The sequence below is a fragment of the Leucopleurus acutus genome (genome assembly GCF_964270905.1).
Source record: "Leucopleurus acutus genome assembly, chromosome: 12".
NCBI lineage: Eukaryota > Metazoa > Chordata > Mammalia > Artiodactyla > Delphinidae > Leucopleurus > Leucopleurus acutus.
The window spans coordinates 16,050,520-16,071,616 of NC_139154.1; the positions used below are offsets into that span (position 1 = coordinate 16,050,520).

The 21,097-nt window shown below is 45.0% G+C and overlaps 1 protein-coding gene across 1 annotated transcript in view; it reads right to left on the reverse strand.

Moving 5' to 3' along the window:
• BCL2L11 (BCL2 like 11) overlaps positions 1-21,097 on the reverse strand; it is a 44,322-nt gene that overhangs the window by 17,865 nt on the left and 5,360 nt on the right. The window lies entirely within an intron of this gene.

Genomic DNA, 21,097 nt, shown 5'->3' on the forward strand with positions numbered 1-21,097 from the left:
ATCGAGGAACATGAAATGGTTGTATTCAAAGCAAAGTCAGTGAAAACCTGAGAACTGAATGAGCTTGTTTCCATGGAAGGAGGTGCAGTGATACACAGCCAGTCTGCACAAGTGCCACCAAGGGGCCAAATGAAAGCATAATTGCATGTTTTGTTTCGATATTAATGCAGCCAATAAAGATGGCTCAAGTCTGCAAACCCCACATGGAGAGAGGAAATGTTTTGGGTGTAAGAGCAAAGGCTTTTTTGAAAGGAGAAAAAAGAGGGAGGTTCACCCTTTCATTAAGCTGTCACTCCCATCTACACCCAGTGCATTCAGCCGTCGGTTAATGAGCCCATTTCAAAGCCACGTGACGGCCAAAAATGGAGCACAAAACTGTGAGTTGTCCAAAGATCCCACCAGCATCAGGAAGACGCTATCTCCAAGTACCACGAAGAAAAGTGTTCTCCACACTCAGAGAACAGCTGGGTAACACGGGTAACAGGAAAAGAGATGAGATTATTGGATTTCAACTGCTATTCACATGCGGCTTACGCTAACTTCCTGTTAAAAGGAGCACTCTGCTGGCAATTAAACACACGTGTTATGTTTTAACCACAGCGAAAAATTTAAGCACCTATCATAATCAGATTTTGCCATAACACGAATATAGCTTCCTCTTTTGTATTTTTGTAAAAAAAAAAAAAATCTTGTATGTTGTATTAAGAGTTTTATTTATCGTTACAAATAAAAGTGCTGTTGGTTCCTAGGTCTACGAAAGCTCTTAAAAGTGAACTCTTTTCTGAGTTTTTACCAAGTCTTCTCAATCTCTTGCCCCAACTTCTCTGCACCCCTGGCCCTCACCCAAGAGAAATGAACGATGATCCCACAAAGGCTGAGAGGCAGGGCATCCTGTGTGCGTGTGCGCACGGGCGTGCATGCGTGTGTGTGCACAGGTGTGGGGGCACTGAACGAAGAACACACGTGCATCCTCTCCAGAATCATCTGTGCTGGCAACGAGCCAGAGGGGAGATTTCCCCAAGGACGCCTGGTGAAGCGCACAAAGGCCGATGACAGGAAACTTTTGGGATACGCCAGGCATGTCCCCTGAACACCCCTCCAAGCACACAGAAAACTGCCTTGGCAGTACCTCTGTCACAAATTCCATCGTTACTCTGTACAAGCCTATTAAAATTAAAGTTTAAGTAGCTAAACCGGCAGAAAACAGAATTTCAGGGTATATGTGATGCCAAGTGGTCTGTAATAGTTCACTCCCTTCTCCTGGGTTTGCAGTGCTTTAAGGATTTTGTCCATCACAGGTACCAAATCATTACTATCTTTTCATACTATCAGCCAATCAAGTGCTCTTTCCCTGACTTTAGCAGCTGTTGTTACAAACTCACCTTCTTCTAAGAAAAAGCCTCTTTTCTTAGAATGAACACTGTGGTCATCACCTGCAGAGTTAGCTCAGGGAGACGCATGTATCCACAGATACAAGTGACCAGACCAGCGCACAGGATGCCACGTGGTCGCTCAGAACCCGTCACCCACCTCTCCTGGGCTCCAGAGCCCCACTCGTTTCGCACTACACTTGGCTCTCTTCCAGAGAGTAAATCTGCCCTCAATCCTAGAGCCAGAAATGCAGAAAATCCCAATTATCCAAAGAAAATCTGTGAAATCTAGGCTGCATATTTTACGAAGATGACAGACTGGTAAAAACTGTTGGCAAGTTACCCAAGGTTTAGTAAATCAAGACACTCACTAATTTACCCAACGAATATGAATGCCCATGAGCCAGACACCGCTCAGGAGATGGTCTGGGTACAGCGGCCAAAGATGCCCAAGCCCTGCTCCCACGAGCTCACACCCCTGCAGATTAAATGCTAACCTTCAACTAAATGATAAACTTCTTCTGGACAAGGATACTCATACCTTATATTCTCATAACACAAAACGAAGTTAACTCCCCCGGTTAACTTCCCCCAACCTGCAGGTGAAGGCTACTGAATTCTATTTAACACCCTCACTTACCTATGTGGTTTAGAAAGTTCTGTCTGGCTCACGGGAGGGCTGACGGCCAGAAGCACCACCATTGGAGCCGGTGCACATCAAAATGAGCACCTAGTGACTGCGTCAACCTGGCCAGCAGCTGAGAAGCGCATGTGGAACCTTGGGGGCCAGATCCAACTTGTTCATCTTAGAGACAAATGCCCTGCTGTTTGTGGGGGGAAGAAGATAAGCAGATGTTTCTTCTGCAGAAAGAAGAGTTCTAACTGCTAGCTTCAATAAATGCACAGAGAGAAACACATCCCCGTGGTCTGGCAGTGAGGCCCTGGAAGCTGTACTCTTACAAGCTCCTGGTGCAGACAGTCCACAGACCAGGCCCTGAGAAATCCTGAGCAGGGGGAAGAAACCACGGGTCAGTTCTGGGGCCCAGACGTGTGTCTTTGGAGAACACTCAGGAGTCAGGAGAGTTGTATTAGCCAAAGATAATTGGTTAGACCAGGCTTAGCATACACTAACTGATAAAACAGATCAGTAAGAGAGCTAGCAACTGTGTTTAGGTATATATATTTTTTGAAGTTTCTATAGAATAGTAACATACACTATAAATTAACATTTGCAAAGGAGACTGATGTGTCTAGACTACTCTAACACAGCAGCTATCACCACTTGGCTTTAAGAATCGGAGTTTTTTTTTTTGCAGTACGTGGGCGTCTCACTGTTGTGGCCTCTCCCGCCGCGGGGCACAGGCTCCGGACGCGCAGGCCCAGCAGCCACGGCTCACGGGCCCAGCTGCTCCGCGGCATGTGGAATCCTCCCGGACCGGGGCACGAACCCGCGTCCCCTGCATCAGCAGGCGGACTCCCAACCACTGCACCACCAGGGAAGCCCCCAAGAACTGGAGTTTTTTGAGAAGTAAATACTGTTCTTATTTCTTGAATAAACCTAAAATGAATGACCAACATTCACCCTGCAATAAAACCTAGCCCATAAATACAGACAGTATTGGTTTTAAGGTAAGATTGTAAGCTAAAAATTCTATTTTGAATATTTTCAAAGGCATCCTATTCCTATATTTTAAAATGGTGGCCTTAATCTCAGTTAATACAGTGGATTTTTGCCACCTAAATTTCAAAGATTATTTCTCAAGTAACAAAATGTCTCCTTCTGGTGGTGCCGGGGGTGCCGGGGGCTCTTCCTTAACTTCATCACTAGCTTAATGCTGGTGTCTGTCACATGCGGTCTCATGTCACGTGAGAACCTAGCAGGGCTAAGAATGGGGTCTGGCTGACCTGAGAATTTGCTTGTCAGCCCCACGGCGGCACTGGTCGGAGCCAGAATGAAGGTTTTTATTCCCTTCATCACCAGTTTGCTGAATTCTGCCCCACAGTGACCAGAGCACGAACCACCACGATGCGGAAGGGATCCAGGGCTCGGTCTTCCGAAGGTGAACCTGGAGCTGGTGGGGTTCAAGGGCAGGGGATACTCGAAAAACACACCCTCACTCCTACAATCCTTTCTAGATACTCAATCTGCCTGCTCCCTTGCTAATATAATCCACTTATCAAGAAGATCATTTACATTTATATCTCTAGCCTGTAAGACAGATAAGCATCAAACATAAACATTTTATTATGCTCTCTGCAATGTGCTTAACAGCCGCAAATACTGATACCTCGTCAATAAAATGGGTCTTTATTTGAAACAAAAGCTCTTATTACTTAGATCACATTTTTAACTAAGGCAATTTTACATAAACATAAGAACTTCAAAGGGGAAACTGTGATGAGGTGTATTTTCACCCACAGAAAATGTAATTTCAGCATTTAAGAAAGCATTTCGGGCTTCCCTGGTGGCGCAGTGGTTGAGAGTCTGCCTGCCGATGCAGGGGACATGGCTTCGTGCCCCGGTCCGGGAAGATCCCACATGCCGCGGAGCGGCTGGGCCCGTGAGCCATGGCCGCTGAGCCTGCGCGTCCGGAGCCTGTGCTCCGCAATGGGAGAGGCCACAACAGAGAGAGGCCCGCGTACTGCAAAAAAAAAAAAAAAAAAGAAAGCATTTCATGCCATAAACCTGGTGCTAAAGGAGAGAGGGGAGGGAAGAGGAAAAGCACAATGAAATATAAGCAGCTCTTAATGTAAAGCTACTGCTCCAAAGCTGTAACCAGAAGTCCACACGAGGCCGGCTCCGATTCTGTAAGCACCATTCTGAGCTGGGAAACTTGCTGGGCCCAGTTTTTCTAACCAAAGCCACTAATCAAAACTTTGGAATGCAACTGTGTCACACAGGCAATTCTGTCAAAAGTGCGATATGTTAGTTGAATTTTCATCAAAACTCTTGGAAACAATGCTAGAGTTTTCTGAAATCTAGCATTTCAGAATCTAGCATTTCAGGTAACCTGATTTCCTATAGGAAAAAAAACCCCCAAACCAAAAAAACCACAAGGTCTCTGATTAATCTATTTTTCTATACCAGTGTGCCGGGTGGGTAGAAAGGAGGACATTTTTTCAACGCCAAAGAACTCTGAGTTACTGAAAGATGTGCAGTATTGCATTAACTGTTGTGGTTCAGCTACAAAACTAGTTTCCAGCCTAGAGGGTAATTCCAAATCTTAAAAGCTCAGAGACTGAAAAAAAATTAATATCGTGGTTAAGTGGCTGATAGTGAAATCAGGCTGAGGCTTTCGGAAAGGGCTTTCTGTAGCGCCGCCAGCGAGAGTGGGAAAATTAAAAAAAACGAGATTGTCGATGCATAATGAGCTCGACATCCGTCAAGCCAAACCTTCTGATTTTTCCTGAACGTCCAACCGCTTCCACCCCACTGTTCCGATCGGCAGGTGTTCAAAGGAGCTGCGGTCACATTCTGACGTTCACTGCCATCTTTCCACACCCGGCCGGGCTGCTGTGCGGATGACGAGAACCATCCTGGGGGCGGCGGGACCGTGTCTTACACGTGCGCTCCCATCACTGCAATCACCCTTGGGGACAGGATGCTCTCACGTCCCAGGACCAGCGGCTGTTTGAGTTCCCAGCACATCACTACTGGAGCTTCAAGTGCAGAACCAGAAACCAAACGAAAATCCACGGAAACATTTCACTCTATACTGTTTTCAGATGTTCGCTGAGCTACAAATACTGGGGTAGAATTGAGATTACATTTTCGACTAATCAACATGAACTGAGCTCTCAATCAATATTCAACTCAGAGTTGAGAAAGGGTTTCTTGGTCCCTGAAGAGACGCGGAATGTATGACTTTGAAGAAATTATTGTTTTTATTTTAAACACACCACAGAACATAATACTTAGGCAAATAAGTGCTCATTGTGCCCGGCACTTACCAGGGACTGTGGAGCAGAAAGCCAGCCCCTCCTCCTGGCATTTCAGGGCTGCCCATCTTTATCCCTGAGGAGACTCTAGGTTGAACCAAAAGACATAAAGGACCACTTCCTTGTTGGCTCTGAAAACAGGGCTAAAACAATTCCAAAAAAGATGCTCCAAAAATGTTCGGGGGAAGCACTGCTTGTGCAGGTGGCCACTGTGAAGGTCAACGCTCATTTGGAGAAGTAAAAATTCTAGGATGTTTATTCAACCCAACAGTCTCCTCACTTAAGGAGCCATCTTCAGAAATATCTTTATCAGTTGAGATTTACAAGAAGGAAGCAACCAGACAGCTGGCCAAGGTTTCCACAGGAAACCCACCTGAGTGACGGAGCTGTCTCAGCAGCTCCAGAATTCCCAGCCACAGGGGAAGGGGGGCCGCTGTCATGATAGTAACTGACTATCAGTCATTTACTATCATTTACTGACTGCAGTAAATGCTATCAGAAATCACCTTCAACTCTGATGGTTCTCAGAACGCAAACGAGCCAGAACCCAATTACACACACACACACACACACCCACACACACACACACACACACACCCCTCCCCTTCTGGGTCTATTATTTCTCAATTCCATCACTTTATTTTTTGATAAATACTGTATCAATTCCACTGAACCACTGGATGAAAATGAACTGGATTCGAAATAAAATAAAGAGATAGTATTCAGCATCAGTACTCATGAAGTTCCTAAACCTGCTTTTCCCTGGTACACACATGGGTCAAGCCTGAGCAGTTGCATGAATTCAAGACGCTGCTTTATAAATAGCTGTTAGGACAAAAAAAAAAAAAAAAAAAACTAAGAAAGCGAATGAGATGTAGCCAGGGTTTTCATACTTACTCTTTCCACGTGTATTGCCCACTGCTTTTACGTGGCCGTGAGTAAGAAAATCAAAATACGCTGCTTTGATCAATTTCCAGTCTGACCATTTGGAAACTGCAGGTAAACCAAGGCTGTGAAGCTGGAAGTCTGGAAACTAGTGTTCGTGTCTTCCCCCTTTGACCTTAACTGCATCCTACAATAAAATATGAATCTAAAGGCATTAAGATGAATGTGTCATGCCTTCTTCAACCTCAGAAGACCTAGTTACCCATCTCCCCTGAGCTGTCCTCTAACACACATATTTTCAAGAAGCCAAGGCCAGGAGCAAACCCAGATCCCGAGTTTTTATGTCTATGTCCAAGGACATACCCGGCTAACTCTGGGTCACAGCAGAAGCCAGCATCTTTCGTCAGGTGGGGGACCTGGCAGGAGCCTCCTGCACCATGATGCCTGGTCACCAGCCCTGGGCCTGGTGCACCCCTTTTCCTAAGGCACTGCAGTCCTCGCTGATAGGCATTAGGGGCTACAAACTTCTCCCTCCTGGGAACTGGAATGTTCTCTTCTGTCCCCTGGGGCTACAAAGACAATCTATGATCCCTCTCAAATTACCCCTCTTTTTAATCAATGCAACTGCCACCTCGCGCCCCAGATCTGGTCCGGAACCAGTTCCTTCCATGTGCCTTTACGACGAGCCCTGGGAATGCCCTCCATCACCACTCGGGTCCCCCTCGGGATGCTCCAGAAACATGATGCTCTGAATAGCGTGTGGCTGTGGTCTGCAGTGGGTCTGGCCGGGGGCAGCAGGACACAGGACGCTACTGTTCCTTGCTTTCCCTACACTGCCGCTAGCCCCACTGTCTCCAGGACAGCTGTGTCTCTATTTCCATAGTCTTAGATTCCTTCCAGAGTATCACGGAGGACTTGACTGTGCCTGTGCCGTCCTACTCAGAAGAACAAACACAACCTCATGACCCTTCCACTGACAGTGGAGGGAAATTTCTATGCAGACAATTTATTTCACTACTCACTCCAGCAAAACTACAAAAGGAGAAATGCTTTTTGGAGACCTTTTATTTTCTTTTATTCTGCCCACACCACGCAGCATGTGGGCTCTTAGTTCCCCAACCAGGGATAGAAGAACCCTCACCCCCTGCGGTGGAAGCGTGGCGTCTTAACCACTGCCAGGGTTAAACTGTAACCCCGGCAGTGGTTAAGACTTAAGTGGTTAAGGTTAATGCAAAGTAGTCTAGAAGTGATTTCTGGATTGGGATTGGCTAAGTGGTTACAGCCAGGGAAGTTGTAAACATACAACTCTACATGTTAATTCACTTAAGACCGTTCCTTAGAAATAAAGTGTTAACAATTCTGAAGTTACTAGCTTTCGGTAACCATCCGTTGTTCCTGGCCCAAAATCAGATGTGGGGGAGGAAATGAGAATTTAAACTACAAATATAAAAATTTCTGATTACAGAGTGTGTGTGGCTTCCTCTATAAAGTTGAACGCTGGCGGCAGGAAACAGGTGACGAAAAATCTCTTCTCCTTAGTTCACATGAAGGTCTTAAGCGTCCCTGTTATTCTGTCCTAATGCTAGTGGAGACCAAGGCAAGGGGCAAAACACAGAATCCTGAAAAGCTACATCCGAAACAGCTTTCCAATTAAGACGTGTAAAAGCCTATAATTTTATTTATACAGTTAAAATTTATACCGGCAATGCACGAAGTGAAGCACTCATCTGTTAATGCAGATACATGGTGACTGATAACACACCAGAAGGCATAATGAAAGCTTCCCACTTCGAACCAATTCACAAGACGCAGCTGCCTCTTTTTATCCCGCATCATTATCAAGAGAGAAAACATTACACCTCAGTTCCAGACACTATTTTGCATAATCACAAGGACGGAATCATTGTGTTTGGACATTTGATGGCTTAAATATTTGGCCTCAAAACATACGTCTGTTGCCGTCGGGCTGTCTGACTTCTCCCTAAAACACTCACAGGGCTTGTGCGTCTGGAGAGCACGTTTATGCTGAAAGGGACACAAGTGAACACAGCCCCAAAGCCTTTTGTAGGAAACTCAATGATAAAAAGAAGTGTAAGAACTGAACGCTGTGTAAAAAACAAGAAAACCAAAAGGCTAAAAGTGAGCAGAGAATCTGACTGGTATCGTGAGCGATCCATCAGAAAGATGGTTGGAGCCCAAGTTCCTTCATCCACTGACCAGCCTGTACCGACCTCGTTCAAGCCACCACCTAACCTCCGCACGCGACACGGCAATTCGGGGGGTGGGGGGCTGCGGATCCTAGGCCTTCTCTGCAAACCACAAAAATGTTCTGTCCATGGCTGTGCCACGTCCCCCCCCCCAACACAGGAAAAGAATGGAAGCTAGAGTCGCCGCCTTAGGGCAAATACAAGTGTAAGATGTGCAGAATTCTGCACTGAAAGATGTCTCGTCTGGTGGTATCAAAGGTCTTTTTATCTGCTCAGGTTCTCAGGTTCTTCCTCTTCCTCCCGATGCCCTTTCCCCTCCAGAGACACAGCTGCTGGCCAAGCTCTACCCCCTCATGGGCTCAGATCCTGGGTGCAACAGTTTGGTTACCCCCGCACTGAGAAAACCACCGTGCAATACCGACTAAACAGGGTCGTTCCAAACCAGAGCAACTCCCACCCCGCCCACACCAGATACCCTTCAGTGCTCTGACCGCTGCAGACTGGCTGCAACACCTTCCCAATTCAGGAGGACACTGGCCCCCAGGCAGGTGGAGGGACTTGCCCGGGGCGGGGAATGGACGGCATCAGAGGAAGGACCAAGACTGGCCTGGGTCACCTGCTGGAACTTTCCACTCCAACAATTCCTACCAAACTATCAGAAAAAAGGACTGGAGAGAAAACGAAGCACGGTGTATTGTATGCGTCAGGCTTTCCTTACAGAGAAAACCCGGTTCTAAGCTTCAAATGAGCCCAGTGATAAAATCTGCACAACAAAAGAGGGAATCACGGGCACTCATCCACTGTCTTAAATAGCACTGAATTCTCTAAATCAACAAATATATGTGGTTCTGCCACGTACCAAATCGTTTCCTTAAGTTGGCGGGTTGTTTTGACCAGTTTAGCAGAATTTATGCTCAGCTGTAAGTAAAACTGAGGTCTGAATTCAAATATATACTAACATAGCATAGAGCCAGAATTCACTTCTAGACGACTCTGCATTAAGAAATTTCTCAAGGGATGAAAAAACAAAGAAAAAACCTTCTTTTAGCCTCTTCCCTGGCAAACTCACCCAAACTAAGGTTGTCAAGTGTGGCTCATCCCATACATGCATGCCCTGACCCCACCGACACACATTTGCAAGAGAAAAACAGGTCCCTTCCACGTAAGCAAGCTTCTGTTAGAGAAGTCTCAAACCACTCACTAAATCTATAAATCACTTACATCAGAATGTTTTAGGAACTGGAGTGGGACGCATGCTCTAGTCCAGGAACGTGACTTATTTTGGGGGAAAAAAGTTCCCAGAGCGACTCAGACAGTCGAGAATCATTGTGTCGAACCGGTTTTAACACATACACCCTCTTGGACTGAAACGGTTGATTCCACTTTTTAGAAATTTTAGCTCCAAAACCATTTTCACGCCTAAGGAAGGGCCGCAAAGCCCGAACTAAAAGCAGCATCGTGCCCTGTGCAGAGCCAGACACCTGTGCCGAAGGCCCGGTTTCAAGGCCCTGGCTCCAGCACCAGATGGGGCCTTGAACAGCCCTCACTCCTGGCCTGCGGGCACACGTGGCCAAGCAGCCCCCTCCCAGGAGCTGGTCTGCTTCATCACCGTCTGGTTGAACCACAACGCTACTCAAGAGCAGTGGGGATCTGGTCCAGGGCAGAGAACAGAGGAAATGCAAAGTGAATTTGGGTTTCCCACAGGACACTGGGAATATCAACTCATCCTAAGCAAATACTTAAAACCACGAAGGCCTGCCTCTTATAAACTGGGCTTCAACTCGTGCACCAGGGAAATGTTTGTACTGACTGTTGGCATCGGTCAGCCCACAGTGTGTGAAGCAAAAGTTCCCAAGGATTCATGATTCACTCACTCAGAAGCAAAAACCAAAATTTAACGATGGCCAAAAGAGCAGAATTTCCTCAGGGAAACGGGGAAAAAATTAAAAAGCTGTTTTAAAATTCTTGATTCTAGTCAGGCAATGAATATTTCTAATGCTAAATCCATGAGCAAAATAACTTTTATTTTGAAAAAAGGTGCAATAACTTCTGATTGCAGGAAAAAGTAGTTCAGCCTATGTCTTATGTCTCCAGACCATTCTTGCTCCAAACACACATCTTGAACTACAGTCAAGTTTCTGCCAAATCCAATAGGCCGTCTCCCACAGGTGTCCCCAGCACAGGCCCGGTTCAGCAGAGCCAGGCGCAGTGTGGGTTTCCAGATGGCTCTCCATGGTCTAAAGGTTCACCAAGGTTCCTTCTCAGGGTGATATGCGGGTTCACGGGCAGGTGAGGGGTGGTGAGTTGGACCTCCCCTGCCCTCCCAGGCCAGTTTTTAGAATGGATTTTCTTTTTCTGTTTGTTTGTTCTGGGACCTGGCAGGGTTAGAATTATAGTAGCATTTCCAGATAATTCACTTCCCTGTGAGTTGCCTAAAATTCTGAAACGACAGCTCCTTTCCATGGAAAGGAAAAAAGAACATTTCATTACGTCATGCTTGCTGACCTGCCGTGGCCACGATGGTCACTGCACAGCAAAGAAAACAGTGACCGAGTCCCTACCAGCCGCTCTCCGCCCAGTAGCTTATGCAAAAGTCCCCCAACCCTTGGAAGTGAGCACTTCTGTCTCCACCTGACGGATGAGGAAACCGAAGCTCAGAGGGACTAACAGATCTGCCCAGGTCACTCATGGGTCTGGAGAACAGCCGGATGCCATCCAGACCCTGCTCCAGACCCACGCACAGCCCTGCAGGTAAGGCAGTAGCAGCTCACGGGCACTCAATCAACCGGGAACCCTGCCAGATGAAGATGTGCTACAATAAAATACTCACTTTGCTAAAATAAGAGGCAGATCCCAAAAGAGTAAATTAGGGGGCTAATGTCCATCAAAGTACTCATGGTGATGGGCCAAAAGCCTGATCTCATCTGGATGAAATCATAAGGGGCGTGACAGTTAACACCAGACCATATGAGCAGGCTAATACTGAAATCATGCGCGCCACAGTGACAAGCTGCTGCGCACACCAAAAGTGAAGATTAACATTAAGAGAAATTTTTAAATATATATTATTTATTCAATTTATTCTATTATAAATGCTAGCCATGAGGATTTTCCATATACAACAACAACAAAAACACGTAAGACCACCTGTAAGTTGAATACAAAAATATTCACTATTAACATTTTGATATATTTTCCTTCTAATCTTCTTGTTATGCTGATAAACTTCTTGATACCAAATTACATGTTATGGAATACATGTCCATGTCCACCCCAAAACTCATATGCTAAAAATCTCTTCCCCAGTGTGATGGTACTTGGTAGGTGGGGCCTTTGGGAGGTGGTTAGGTCATGATGGTGGAGCCTTCGTGAATGGGATTAGCACCCTTGTACGAGGAGGTCAAGGAGATAGCTTGCCGTCCTTCCATCACATGAGGACAGTGAGAAGGTGGCCACCTACAAGCTAGGAAGAGGGACCCCACCAGAGCCGGACCGTGGCAGCACCTTGACCTCACACTTCCAGCTTCCAAAACTGTGAGACAAATGTTTATTATTGAAGCCACCCAAACTATGGTATTTTTATTATAGACTATGACACTAGGATGTTGCCAAGAACTCTGTAACCTTTTTAAATTGAACGTAACACCAGGAGCCTTTTCCACGTGACTATTCTTTTTAACACCATTAGAAGACAGCACCACAGTCTGGCTAAGGTAGAGGTTTTCCTATACCATTTGGACTGCCAATAGTTTTCCGGTTGGTACAAAGCAACGCCATGATGAGTCCTCTGCACATACGTTTCTGCCAGCATTTCCTACATAAGGAAGGAATGGCAGGCCCTGTTCTGTGCCTGCAGAGCAGGGTCGGCGGGTGGGCAGGCGGGTGGGCGGCACAGTGCTCACAGCCCAGTGCCCGACACAGCACAGGACCAAGGCGGCCGTGTCTTAAAGGACAGACGTTCGCTTTGGGTCCACAGGACCTCCACGGAGAAGGAAAGCAGTCTTAGGTCACATGCCCCGGCACGGGTCCTGGCCACTGACCAAGCAGAACGACCAGAGGACAGTGACCAGAAGGTGAAAGCAGATGGAAATTGTGTCACAGGAGGAATATACACTGAAACTGAGGCTGACCCAACAAAGGAGGAATGAAGACCACTGGACTCCAGTGTGGGAGGGTGCTGGTCCACGGGGAGTCCCATCCAACACAGGCAGGGTGACCACAGACCAGGGGCGTGCAGAGACTCGGGCACTGGGCAAGTGCTCCGATTCAGTGGTTGTAAAGTAGGTCAGGAAGCAAGACGTCAAGACAGTCGAGCATTCAACCGGCAATTATGTGCATATGTCTATCTAGAAATCTAATACCACAAAGGCCCTAAATACTAACCAAAACAAATCAGTGGATGATTGATCTTTCTCCTGCCTTGGAGTCCAATCACACAGAACTACAAGACTTAGCATTTTCCTAATGAGAAGGTCCCTTATGGCATGTGCAATCAGACTTGTGTCACCCATACATTTTCAGGCAGTGCGTTTGAGGGTGGCGTGGTGTGTACCCTCTGAGGGCACGTCACCAGGGGAATCACAACAATAGATACTGCAGTTAGTATGCGAAAAAAGTGGCTAGGATTACTGTTAAATCGCTTCCTGACATTAAAATCCTACTATTCCGTATAGAGAATAAAAATAAAGGGTGAAAGAGGTGATTTCTAAAATTCTGAGTAGTACTTTGCAACCAGAGCCAATCAATAGCAATCGTAAATAGTTCAAAGAAGATACAGATTTTTAGCTCCATGAAGGTGGGGTCACCCTACTCCCCCAGGTCCTCCTTTTTACAACTAAGCACGAAGGACTGAGAGGGGAAAGAGAGTGGGCTGCCTGGGGACCACGGGGCTTGAGGAATGACAGGGTGGCGAGTCCCCCGGTTTGCTCATACCCTCCATACATCCCGACCAGGGCACTGCAGAGGCCTGCAACGTGATCTCCAACAGGCAGAGAGGAAACTATCCAAGGAAAGCTGTTCTCTTTAGCCAAAGGACTGGGGAATGGGGGCCCCCAACGGAAAGCCTTTTGGCCATACCCACCCTACTGCAGCTGAACACTGCCCGCTGCCCATCCCCCTGCCCAGCAGGAGTGGTTGGTGCTCTGAAACCACTCAGGTGGTACTGGCAGGTTAGGCAGGGAGCTGATCTCCCAGGCCCTGCCCAGTGGAAACAGATGACGCTGTGATTCCCCCCACCCCCTCCAGGGCCCCAGAGACAGCTAATGCTCCCCCTTGACTATGCAGCATGGAGGTGGGACCAGGCAGGGTGAGTCGCCACTACACACACACACACCCCCCCATGTATCAGCGGGCCCAGCCCCACCTCCACCCAACGCTGGTGAGCAGTGAGACAGAACAAGTCAGAGTGAGTCAGCCCTCACTGCCCCCCGCGGGAAAGGCCTAGTGCGAAGCTGAACCTGCCCAGCCCCCGGCAGCAGCAAGACTGAATGAGGTGGTGGAAAACAGAGCTAGTGGCCCACTGATCCCCCACCCCAGCCTCAAGGCTCAGTGGGGCCTGGTGGGCCACTGAGCCTCCACGCCCACCCGGCATGAAGGAGAACAAAGGGGAACTCACACCCAGCACCAGTGAGGGGAACGAGGTAGTGGAAGGCAGGGCTGGTGTGTTCCACCCCCGCCCCCCCCCAGCCCTCACGCTGGTGTAGACAGGGAACAGAGAGGAACTGAGCTTTGGCCCCCGCCCTGCAGAAACAAGGCCTGCAAGTCAGCCCTCCACCTTTTCCCCCTCCAGGTGTCAACAGGGGCCCAGGGAGCTAAGCGTACACCCCTGACTGGGCTCCGTGAAGCCGTGCTGGTCAGTGCCCTGCTTTTGCTGGGAAAGCAGCAGCAAGGCCCAGGAGGGATCTGAACGTCCACCCCACCCGGCAGAAGCAGGCAAAATTTTAGAACTGAAAAATACATTTAAAGCAGAAAAGCAAAAAATAAAAATAAAAAATCACTGGAAAGGGCCAATAATAGAGTGGAAGTGACACAGGAGGGAATCGGCGGACATGAGGCTAATCAGTAGAATTTAGTTAATCGGAACAAAGAGAATAGATGATGAAAAATGAACAGTCTCGGGGACCTGTCGGACCACAACAAAAATACTAATACTCTTTTGTCACGGAAGTCCCCAAAGAGGCAGGCAGGGCCTGAAAAAATACCCAGAGACACAATGGCTGAAAACTTCCCAAACTTGGCAGAAAATATCAAACCACGGATTTGATATTATATATATAACTCATATATATATATATATATATTCGAGTTAACCTTGAAATGGATAAACCCAAAGAAATCCAAGCCACATTAAACTTCTGGAAACTAAAAGACAAAGAAAAACCCCTGGAAGCAGCCAGACAGAAAGGACACATTACTTACAGGAGAACAATTCGAATGACAAAGGATTTCTCACCTGCAACCATGAAGGGCAGGAGCAAGAGGCGTGTTTTTCAAGCACTGAAAATAAAACCAACCGCCAACCGCAAATTCTGTAACCAGTGAAGATATCCTCGGGGGCGTGCCGGGGGGGGGGGGGCGAGGGGAAATAAAGACATTCGCGGATGAAGGAGAACTAAGGATTGCTGCCAGCAGGCCTGTCATTGAAGAATGACTAAAGAAGTCCTCTCAACAGGAAGGAAATGATAACAGAGCCTTAGGACTTCAGAAAGGAAAGAATACTGGAATGGGAAAAAGTGGGCGCAAGTAACTAGCCTACTTCTCAGGAGTTTCTTAAATTACATTTAGCAAAAGAGATAACGTCATCTGACACGGTGCTCAGTGTATATGGAGGAAATATTTAAGACAATTATATTTGAAAATCGGGGCAGGTAAGCGGACCTAAATGGAAGAAGTAAGGTACCCACACTGCAAGTGAAGTCATAAGATGGTGACGCCACTGACGCTGGTAGATTACATCTGCATAGTGTAACAGCAGAGCAACATATGTAAAAACACTACAAAAAAAGTCAAGATGGAATCCTAAAAAATGCTCAGATAACTCACAGTAAGGTTGAAAAAAACAAAATAGGAAACAGAAACACAAACAGAGGAAACAGCACACTTAAGCTCTAACATACCAACAAGTACCTTAAATGTAAACAGTCTAAATGCACCACTAAAAGGACAGATTGGGTGTGGCAGAAAAAAACCAGTATCATCTAAAGATATGTTGTACACAAAAAAACTTATTTCAAATACAACATAGGTAGGCTGGAAGAGTAAGCATGGAAAAAGACATCCCATGTAAACATTGCTAATATTTTTTACAAAAAACAGGAGTGGCTATGCTTTATAGCAATGATAAAAGGATCAACCTAACAGGAAGATGTAGTTCAAAATGTGCAAACACCAAACAGTGCCTCGAAATATACGGAGCAAAATCTGACAGATATGAAAGGAGACACAGACAAATCCACCATCATAGTTGGGGACTTCAACACTACACTGAGCAGTCGACAGGACTACGAGACAGAAAACCAGCAAAGATATGGAAGAACCAAACAACACAACCAACCAACAAGACTAAATCGACAAATATATAACGAACATGCCAACCAACAACAGCAGAAGACAGGTTTTTTCCCCAAGCACTCATAGACCATTCACCAAAAACAGACCATATCCTGAGCTGTAAAACAAACCTCAACGAATTCAAAAGAACTGACATCATACAGAGTATGTTCTTTGACCATATTGGAATCAAATAAGAAAACAATAACAGAAAGACAAGACAGTCTTCACGCACTTGGAAGTGAAACAACACATGTCTAAGTAATCTAGGGTCAGAAAGGGAGTCTCAAAGGAAATAAAAAGAAAACACACAGAAGTCAATGGAAATGAAAACACAATATACCAAAACATGTGGGATACAGTTAAAGCAGGAGAGAAGGGAAATTTATGGCACTAAATGCTTGCAGTAGAAAGGTCTCAAAACACTACTCTAAGTTTCTACCCTCAAGAAATTAGGAAAAACAAAACAGACACAAAGCAAACAGAAGAATAATAAAACAACAGAATTGAAAACAGGAAAATAATAGAGAAAAGTCAACAAAATAAAAGGCTGGTTTAAAAAAACACAACTGGGGAATTCCCTGGTGGTCCAGTGGTTAGGACTGTGTACTTTCACGGCTGTGGGCCCCAGTTCGATCCCTGGTCAGGGAAGTTAGGTCCCACATGCTACAGGCAACCAAGAAAAGAAAAAGTGTTTAAAAAAACAAAACTGACAAACTCTGATAAAGATTAAAAAGTAAGAAAACATAAGTCACCAATGTCAGGAATAAAATGGGCTATCACAACAGATCCTGTATCCATTTTAAAAGATAATAAGGGAACACTATAAACACTTCATAGGCTCAAAAATTCAACAACTTAGAAGAGATGGACCCATTCTGTGAAAACCACAAAGTACCAAAACTCAACCAAGATGAAACAGATAACCTGAATAGTCCTATAAACACTAAAAACTTGAATTTGTAATTTAAAAACACCCAGAAAATAAATCTCCAGGTTCAGATGGTTTCATGAGAGCATCCCACCAAACATTTAAAGAAGAATTATTACCAATTTTACAGAATCTCTTCCAGAATAGAGCAGGAGGGAACACTACGCAACCCACTATTAAGGCCTTGATCAAAACCAGACAGTCTTAATACAACAGATAAATACCTCTCATGAACTTAGGCACAAACACCCTCCACAAAATATTAGCAAATTCAATTCAGCAATTATGAAAAGAACTACACCCTGACCAAGAAGGATTTATCCCAGGCATGCAAGGTAGATTAATACTGAAAGTCAACATAACACAGCATATCAACTGGCTAACATAAGTCACATGATCATATCAATTGATGCAGAATAAATGTTTTATAAAACCCAACATCCATTCCATTCATGATAAAAACTCTCAGCAATCTAGAAATAAAAAGAAACTTCTTCATATTTTTAAAGAGCATCTATAAAATAGCTACTTCATACTTAATGGTTAAAGACTGAAAGCTTTCCTGTTAAGATCAGGAGAAAAGGCAAAGATGTCTGCTCTCACCACTTCTATTCACCACAGCACTGGAAGTTCTAGCCAGTGCATTAGGGCAAGAAAAAGAAATAAAATACAAATCAGAAAGAAAGAAATAAAAACTGTGCCTATTTTCAGATTACATGATTGTCTAGATAGGTCTCCCAATAAATTTTTGAATTAGAGTTCAACAAGGCTGTAGGATATTAAGATCAATGCACAAAAATGAACTGCATTTCTATACACTAAAATGAATATGTAGAAACTGAAATAAAAAATAAAGTACCATTAATAATTTCTCCAAGGTAAATAAAATCTAACAAAATATGCATAAGATGTTTATGCTGAAAATTACAACACCTGAAGACCTCAGTACTTGAAGAGACATTCCTGCTTATGGATTAGAAAATCTAACATAGTAAAGAGGCAAATTCTTCTCCAAAGTGACTTACAGGTTTAACAAAATTCCTATCAAAATCCCAGCAGGGGTTTTGGTAGGCACAGACAAGCTCATTCTAAAATTTATATGAAAAGGCACAGGGCCTAGGCTAAAACAATCTTGAAAAAGTAGAATAAAGCCTGAAGAATCACTCTACCCATTATAATGGCTTCATACACAACCACAGTAATAAGGCAGTGTGGTATCGGCAGAGGGACAGATACATCAATTAATGGAACACCAAAGAGAAACTGGAAACAAACCCACACAAACCTGACAATTGATCTTTGACCAAGGTGCAAAGCCATTAGATTGAAAAAGAAAAATCTTTTTGACAAACAGCGCTAGAGCAACTGGGCACCGTAGTCCAAAAGAATAAACACTGACCTAAATCTCATACCTAACACACAAATTAACTCAACATAAGTCAGAGATCTAAGTGTAAAATGTAACACTATAAGACTTCCAGGAAAAAAAAGAAAAACCTAGGAAAAAAATTTGGGGACTTAGAGCCTGGTGAAGAGTTCTTAGACTGGACACCAAAAGCATTACCCACAGAAGGAAAAACTGATTAAATGGACTTCATCAAAATTTAAAATTTCTGCTCTATGAAGAGGATGGAAAGACAAGCTACAGATTGGGAGAAGACATTTGTAAATCACATACCTGACAAAGGCCTTGCTTGAGTCTAGAATACATAAAAACTCTCAAAGCTCAAGAGTTTAAAAAAAAAAAAAATCCAATTGGAAAATGAGTGAAAGACATGAACAACCATTTCACAGGAGGGTAGACAGAGGCAAAAAACACACAAAAAATATTTGACATCATTAAAACTACAATGAGATATCATTACGCACAGGTCAGAATGGCTAAAATACAAAAGAGTGATAACACCAAATGCTGGCTGAGACCTGGAAAAAATGGATCTCCCACACATCGCTGATGGAAATATAAACGGCACAGCCACCCTCTGGCAAAGTGTTTGACAGCTTCTTACAAAACTCAAGTACCGTAGAGGATCCAACGATTGCGCTTCTGGGCATTTATCCCAGAGAAATGAGACTCATGTTCACAGAAAAACCCGTACAGCACAGTTCACAGCGGCAATTCTGCTGCCCCGGTGAAGCCTTGGTGGCCAGTCTGATGGGTGGCTTCACCAGGAAGACTGTGCCCATGGCCTTCAACTGGCAGCTGCCCAAAGATGTACCAGAGGACAATGTGTAACGTCCAGTGCAGGCTGGCAAATGCCCCCCAAGTGCCAGCTGTGCCAGGTCCCTGCCAGAGCTGCAAATGGCCCAAATGTCTTTCAACAGGTCAACAGCTAAACTGTAGCACATCTAATACACACAGCGTCCTGGGTGGATCTCAAAGGTATCATATGCTAAGTGAAAAAAGCCAAGCTCAAAATGTCACGTATAGTTTGACTCTATAGCATACTCGGAAGAACAGAAGTATAGATATGCAGCACGGATTAGTGGCTGTCAGGGGTTAGGGGACAGGAGGGAGTTGGCTGTGATATACAAAGGTAGCAAGAGAATCTTTGGGATGGAACTGTTCTGGATCTTGACTGTGCTGGTGGTCACACAAACCTACACATCTGATGAAATTGCACAGAAGTAAATACACTCTCACACACACAAATGGAATGCATGTGAAATTGGTGAAATCTGCATAAGGCAGCTGGAGTCTATCAAGCTCATGTGCTGGCTATGATACTGTACTATTTAAACCAGGTGCTGCCATTGTGAGAAACTGGGTAAAGGACACACACATAGGTCCTCTCTGGGTTATTTCTTACAACTGCATGTCAAACTATAATTAGCTCACAATAAAGTCCTTTTAAAGATGTAAAACTTTAAAATGTCTAGACAGCTATCAATTACTAAATTTTGTTTGGAACCAGTAAAGAAAATTTTCCCTCTCTTTCGTCACTTTCTCTCCCCACACAGGACATACAAAGTGAATTTGTTTCTCTTGGTGTCCGAACGAGTGACCCTGGGGGGTCTGAAGGCCAGAACCAGGTCTTCAGGAGAGAAGATCCTATCTCTGTCACCAGGCTCCAGGGCACCCTGAGGTGCCCGAGGAACCAAACCACTCCGCCTTCCACCTATCCAAAGCCTGCACGTACCACAGAGTTTAAAGAGGTGAAACGAAACGGACAGTCCTATTTGCCTGGAGGACAGATCTACAAGGCTCACTTGATGTTTAAGATGCTCACAAGATTAGGGTAATTCAACAAAAGCAACATCTAAGTCAACAAAAGCAACCAAAGGAATAAGTTCCACGGACACGATGTGCTTTGAGTGGAAGAATCAGGTCTGGCTTGCTAAAGCACAAAGCCTGGTCCAGCTCCGCCATCTGCCAGGCCAACCCAACCATTCTGCTAATACAGAACGCCAGTGGCAAATCTAATTTGAAAATTTTCTAGAAGCCACACTTAAAAAAAGTAAAAAGAAACCAGTCAAATTCATCTCAAAACAAACTTAATGGCCAACATATACAGGAAAAGATGCTCCACGTGACTAATTAGGGAGCTGCAAACCTAAACCACAATGAGTTATCACCTCACACCTGGTAAAATGGCTAGTACCAAAAAGATAAGAGATAACAAATGCTGCTGAGGATGGGAAGAAAAGGGATACTGTTGGTGGGAATGTAAATTAGTGCAGCCACTGTGGAAAACAGTATGGAGGTTCCTCAAAAAATTAAAAATACTTCTATCATATGATCCAGTCATCCCACTTCTGGGTACACATCTGAAAGAACTGAAAGCAAGAGCTCAAAGAGACATATGTACATCCATGTTCACAGCAGCATTACTCACAATAGCCAAGAGATGAAAGCAACCCAAATACCCATCAACAGATGAATGGACGAAGAAAATGTGGTCTATACATACGATAGAATATTATTCAGCCTTAAAAAGGAAGGAAATCTGCTTCACGTGCTTTAGCAGAGATGACCCTTGAGGACATTATGCTAAGTGAGATAAGCTAGTCAGAAAAAGCCAAATACTGCGCAACTCCGGTCATGAGGTACCTAGTTAGAGTCATCAAAATCGCAGAGATAGACGGCAGAATGGTGGCTGCTAAGACCTGGGTGGGAGAGAAAAATGCAGAGGTGCTTTACTGGTTACTGAACTTCAGTTTTGCAGGACGAAAAAGTTCTGAGAACTGGAAGATGTGAAGATACTCAACACGACTAA